Source organism: Propithecus coquereli, unplaced genomic scaffold (assembly GCF_000956105.1).
Source record: "Propithecus coquereli isolate 6110/MARCELLA unplaced genomic scaffold, Pcoq_1.0 Scaffold2, whole genome shotgun sequence".
NCBI classification, from domain to species: Eukaryota; Metazoa; Chordata; class Mammalia; order Primates; family Indriidae; genus Propithecus; species Propithecus coquereli.
In genome coordinates, this window is record NW_012144966.1 from 5,217,664 (window position 1) to 5,223,948 (window position 6,285).

The 6,285-nt window shown below is 40.4% G+C and overlaps 1 protein-coding gene across 2 annotated transcripts in view; it reads left to right on the forward strand.

Moving 5' to 3' along the window:
• STK3 (serine/threonine kinase 3) overlaps positions 1 to 6,285 on the forward strand; it is a 280,323-nt gene that overhangs the window by 191,005 nt on the left and 83,033 nt on the right. The gene's annotated exons all lie outside the window — the stretch shown is intronic.

Sequence of the window (6,285 nt, forward strand, 5' to 3'; positions counted from 1 at the left end):
ATGACTATGGATCAGTCTATCTGTTCATTGTCTCTGCATCTTCACCCTGGCTGCTGAGTGCTACTGGAGAAAAATCTCACATCTGCACCGATGAGGGCTACTAGTTCAATACCTTCAGCCCCATTTGGGCCATTTCCAGAACTTTCCTGGAGGCCTGTGGTACTCTGCTCAGCTCTTTTTCATTCTAGAAAGTGGCTGTTTTAGATATTTACTGAATCTCTTCCTGCCACCTCCTCTCTCAGTTTTAGATGATCTTGCTTCCTACTTCATAGAAAAAAATTAAACGTTATCAGGCAAGAACCTAGAGAAGCTGTATAGGTAGGGTGTTTCTGGATTTTTTGTTGGTTTGTTTTAAAGAGACAGGGTTTCACTCTGTCACTCATTCACTGTGCCTGGCTTGTATAGGTATTTTAACATGGACTTTGGAATGAGATAGAAAAATTTGGCTAAGTGCAGTGGCTCATATCTGTAATACTAGCACTTTGGGAGGCCAAGGTTGGAGAATTACTTCAGGCCAGGAGTTCGAGACCAATTTGGATAACATAGCAAGACCCCATCTCTACAAAAAATAGAAAAATTAGCCAAGCATGGTGGTGTGTGCCTGTAGTCCCAGCTACTTGAGAGGCTAAGGCAGGAGGATCTCTCAAGCCCAGGAGTTTGAGGTTGCAAGGAGCTATGATCATGCCACTATACTTTAGACCAGGCAATAGAGCAAGACCCTGTCTCAAAAACAAAAAAGAAAAATTTGATTCATTCTTAACTTCTCTCTCTTCCTTCACCCTCATGGAATTAACATCATCTCATCAATTCTGCTTCCTAAATATCTCTGTCCTGTTCTTACCATCTGCTTGCATTTCTCTAGTGCAGGTCCTCATAGTTTCTCACTTATATGGCTTCCTAATTGATCCCCTGCCTCTGATCTTGATCCTCTACCCTCCATAGAGATCTTACCACATCTCTCTTCTGCATATGGCCTCCCAGTGACTCTCAGTTGCTCTTAGCCTAAAGCCCAACATGGGTTAAAAGGCAGTATATGCTCTGGTTCCTACGTACCTCTTTTCTCCTATCTCACTATTCTGTCTTCATCCTCCTCCTCCTTCCAGCTCCTCAGCTCTTACAGTGCTCTTTCTTACCTTTGGGTGTTTGCACTGCCCAAATCCTTCTGTTTGGATTTCTGCTTCCTTGGCCAGTTCATACTCATCCTCTCAGGCTAAGATGTTGCTTCCTCTACTGACCCCCTGTTAGGGCTGGATGCTCTTCCCATATGCTCCCATTTCACCCCAAGCTTTTACTCTTATGGCATTTGTCACCCTGCATTGTAAGTGCCTGCTTCTGTGTGATTACTTTTTTTTTCCCCACCGTATTTCTAATACCAAAAACATAGTAAGAGTTCATTAAATATTTTCTGAACAAACGATGTGGTGTAGTGAAAAGAGCATGGAATCTGAAGTCAGACCACTTATTAATTGTGTGTTACTTATGTTTTCTGAGTTTCAGTGATGTGTATTTGTCTCTGTGTTTGTGTGTGTGTGTATTAATTTAGATAAATTCACAAAGCACTTAGCAGGGTGCTTTAAGTACAGTAAATAATCAATAAAGGGTATTCTCCATCTGCCCACTCCATTTTGTCCTTCCAACAACTTGGGAAGCTGGAGCATCTGGAGGGCCTTGGGCTTTGTTAAGCCCTGCTTCACATGCACTAAGGAAGGCCTGATCCCCCTGGCACTGGAGATACTGAGCTATTGAACAGCTCTGTTTATTTCCTTCCCATGGCAAATTCTTGCTCCTACTTTTCTCTGACTTTTCGAAGACCTTGCTCTATCTGTCTTTATTCAGTAAGCTTGTCAGAGCTTGTCATCTACAGAAAATGATGATCTCTAAAATAAACTGAGTAGCACAAACATGAATAAGAGGGATTTGAATGGCAAGATGAGGAAATGAATGGCAAGAGTGTACTCAGCTGGTCTGGCATCTCCTGACTAGGAGTGTGTTTGATATTGTATATTGAGATAACTTGAGGTGAGAGAACTATTTTCCACTGTTTGCGAAATTTGATGTCTTGCTGAGAAAATGAGGAAAGTGCCATGAAACCATGAATGAGTAAATTTAAATTTTATTTTTTTATTTTCAGAAAGGGAGAAAAAAATTAATTTCTCAGGTTATAGCTATCATCATCTGAGGTCCTACTGTGGGCCAAACATTGTGCTCGGGACTTATGTGTTATCTTTTACTCCACACCAGGATCCTATAAAATAGCATTTTCACTACCATTTTCCACTAAGGAAACTGAGACTTAGGGGAATGTTCAAGATTTCATAGCAAGTAAATGATAAAGGTAATATACAGATCCAGGTGGACACCAAAATCACATCACTACTCTGGGGCTGGTGACCTCAATGTCCCTCTTAGGCAGGATTCTGGAATATCTGTGGGTCCTTTAGGAAAGATCAGGGTCATTATAAGTTAGCATAGGTTACTGGAAGCAAATCATATCAGAATAATATGATTGCCTTTTTTGACAGCATTGCTAAACTTCTAGATCAGAGAAAACACAGGGTTTGGATATTATACCTTAGGATATTGGAAAAGTATTTGACAAGGTCTTTAATGATATCCATGTAGATACCGTGTACTATGACCTAGCTGATGGTTCTGTTATGAAGGTTGAACAGTTACACCCAAATGTGCTTGTATCAGTGACAGTTTATTGGAGGAAACAGAAACTACTCTAGGTATTTTAAACAGAAAGAGATTTAAATCACAGGGTGTTAACAAAATCAATGGCTGGAGGAGAAAGCGACCAATATTACTGCAGCCACCCACCACTCAGCACTGGTGAAACTGGTGACTAGATGCTAGAATGCTACTTTAAAATCCTCCAGGTGTCCACAACTATGCTTGGTAGAAGGAGATAATTGAAGTAGCGGACATATAACCTCTGCTCATTTTTCCTTTTCCCAGCCATGGAAGAGTACAGTTACCCAGAATTCTAGTTGCAAGGAGTCTGAAAAAGACAGTGTTTAGCTTTGTAGCCTCTATAATACAAAAGCTCACCAGAGGCAGGTGGCAGTGGTTGTTAATTTCAGTCAACAACAACAACAGTATTAGATAATTGTTGTTTATCTGAAGATTTCTCATTATATGATATAGAGCCTAGGCCTCAGCCCTGGATAGCTCAACACTTTTCATAGAAACTTGGATGAAACTATAAGGTGAAAGTCCATCAAAATTGCAAATGACATGAAGTGTAGCTAAATAAAAATACATTCTATGACACAATCAGGATCTTAAAAGGTATCCACAGCTGGAGCAGTAGGTTTGAACCCTGCTCTTGGGTCCAAATGACTAACCTCACAAGTATACATCAGCAGTTGCTCTTCAGAGATGTTGGTTCTACAGTCTGGAGCAGGAATTAGGCATCTCTATTTAAAAAATATATTGAAAAAATTTTTTAAACTCTGCAGTTGCTTCTGAAGTACAGTTAGGACTGATAACCACTTTATAGAAAAAGGAAATAAACAGCTTCACTCTCCTCTCAGGGACCAGAACTCATCTGGACTATTGTATTTAGAACTTACCTTGAGTGTTTGAGAAGGATGGAGACACCAGGGAGCATATTCAGCAGAGAGAGAGCTGGATGTTGATGTAGGTAGAGACCATGTTATATTAAGAATGGGTAGTGAGGCCGGGCGCAGTGGCTCACACCTGTAATCCTAGCACTCTGGGAAGCCGAGGCGGGCAGATTGTTTGAGCTCAGGAGTTGGAGACCACCCTGAGCAAGAGTAAGACCCCGTCTCTACTAAAAATAGAAAGAAATTAATCAGACAACTAAAAATATATACAAAAAATTAGCCGGGCATGGTGGTGCATGCCTGTAGTCCCAGCTACTCGGGAGGCTGAGGCAGGAGGATCACTTGAGCCCAGGAGTTTGAGGTTGCTGTGAGCTAGGCTGACGCCACAGCACTCACTCTAGCCCAGGCAAAAGAGTGAGACTCTGTCTCAAAAAAAAAAAAAAAAAGAATACAGAGCTTTCCTAGAAACTCTTAGTTTATGTATCATTGGCCAGAATTATATTACATGGCCACTCCTACCCACAAGGCAGACATCTTCTCACCCCTAATAAGGAAGAGAGGGACTACAGATATTAGGTAGCAACTTTTTCACTTTGAGACACTACAATACTATTGGTGGCCCATATGACTTGGGTTAGAAGCCCCTTACTGGGATAGTGTTAAGAGCGGGCACAGGACTGTTAGGGATGTAAGTAGATCCCTGGAATGAAATTTCTTAGTGATTTCCTTTCTTTCCTTAGTCAACCCCAGGGATTGATCTGCCTCTCCCTCTTCTGTTGCCACTGCCTGTCTCTGAGCTCTTCCTTGACTCATTGCAGAAAGAACACTTTTTTTCCCGTCTTTTCCTCACTCTCCCTGTTTCTATAGGAAATACCTGCTGAGGCCCTCACTTTTTTTATGAAGGTTTTTATGAAAGATTCATTTTCCTCATTTTATTCTCTGTAGTGAAAAAGCAACTCTGGAGATTTCATTTTTCTCCCCCTTCCCAGTGCATACTGCTGCCCTTAATATGTAAGCCATATGAGAGTAGCTGCTCCATAAATGTTAGTTTCTGGTAGGAAAAGATATAATACTTTGGGTTAATTTTCTGAGATACAAAGGTCTGAAGTAGGAGTTACTGGTATATCAAAAGGCCCCTGACTGTTTATTACTGCACCAAGGACTTGGTGAAGATTCTAAGCGAAGAGTTGCATACCTCCTAGTCAAGGAGAAAACGAAGAACACGGTAACTGGAGTCTCTGCAGTGAAACCAGCATTGGATGGAAGGAAAAGTAGTAAGAACAGTGTGGCCCTGGCCTGGTGTGGAGAGAGATTTAGGGAGGGATGTAGGTCACGGAGTGCGGTTTTCTTCAGTGGATCAGTAGTGCCATAATGTGTGTTTGTTGATGTTGTTTATTGTTTTTGTTTTACCAAAGCATTTACGAATACTAAATTTGATTTTTAAAGAATGCTATGGAGAAATATGCTTCAATGAAACATTTCTATATATTTGTCAAATGCAATTGATAACAGTAGTCTTTATGGGTTTCTTACTTTCTCAACAGTTAATTTCTAAAGAAACCATTTTTTCTCTCTTCCCTGATTCTGACTTTGCTATATAAACATTCATAACCATTATTATACTGAATGTTAAAGTTTTCAGATGTCTTTATGTATGAGACCCATTTTAAGATTTCCTGGCAAAAATCAGAACTTAGACAACAGAACTTAACTATGTAATTCTTTTGCAGAATTATTCTTCTCCTTGGGAAAAAAAAAAAGGAAAAGAATATTGAGCAAAGTATTCCTTTAAGGGATTATCCCCCCCTACCCTGGCCTTATGATTTGATTTACTCAGTTATTTTATAGGAAATTTGTGTAAGTTGAATTGCACTTGTAATTTTTAAAAATTTATTCTCACAGAATGGGGAAAAAGCAGAGAATAACTGAAGTTAAATTCCTATACTCTATTTGGAATAAGAGGTTGCCATAGGAACCAAATTTCAATTCTGAAGGTAGAGAAATATGTCTTACAATGATGAAACCCAGAGACAAATCAAAGGTACTAAAGATCTGTTGGGAATGTTAATGGAATGTATGTGTCCCATCCAAATGTCAGTAATATAACCTGTCAGTTCATTCCTTCCCTTCTTCCTTCCCCCTACCCTCTTCCTTTTTTCCCCCTGCCCCTCCCCTCCCTCCCAATAGGGGATTTCAGGGAACAAAGTTGAAGGTGAACACCATACACATAAAATCTTTATTTTTAATGTATTTATTGATCATTAAAATATTATACCTTTTCTTGGGCTGGGTGCAGTGGCTTGTGCCTGTAATCCCAGTACTTAGGGAGGCCAAGGTGGGAAGATTGCTTGAGGCCAGGAATTCAAGACCAGCCTGGACAACACAGCAAGACCCCATCTCTAAAAAAAAAAAAAAATTTAAAATTAGTTGGGCACCGTGGTGTGCACCTGTAGTCCTAGCTACTCAGGAGGCTAAGGCAGAAGGACTGCTTGAGCCCAGGAGTTTGAGGCTGCACTGCTCTGTAGCCTGGGTGACAGAGCAAGACCCTGTCTCCAAAAAAAATTTCACCTTCTCTCCTGTGTATTTTGTTCATTTTTAACATACCAGTAAAATCTGTTCTGACGGGATAGCTAAAGGCAGCCTTGGCCATTATCGTGATGAACTGTCCCTAAGGAGTTCCTTTTTTTTTTTTTTTTTTTTTTTTGAGACAGAG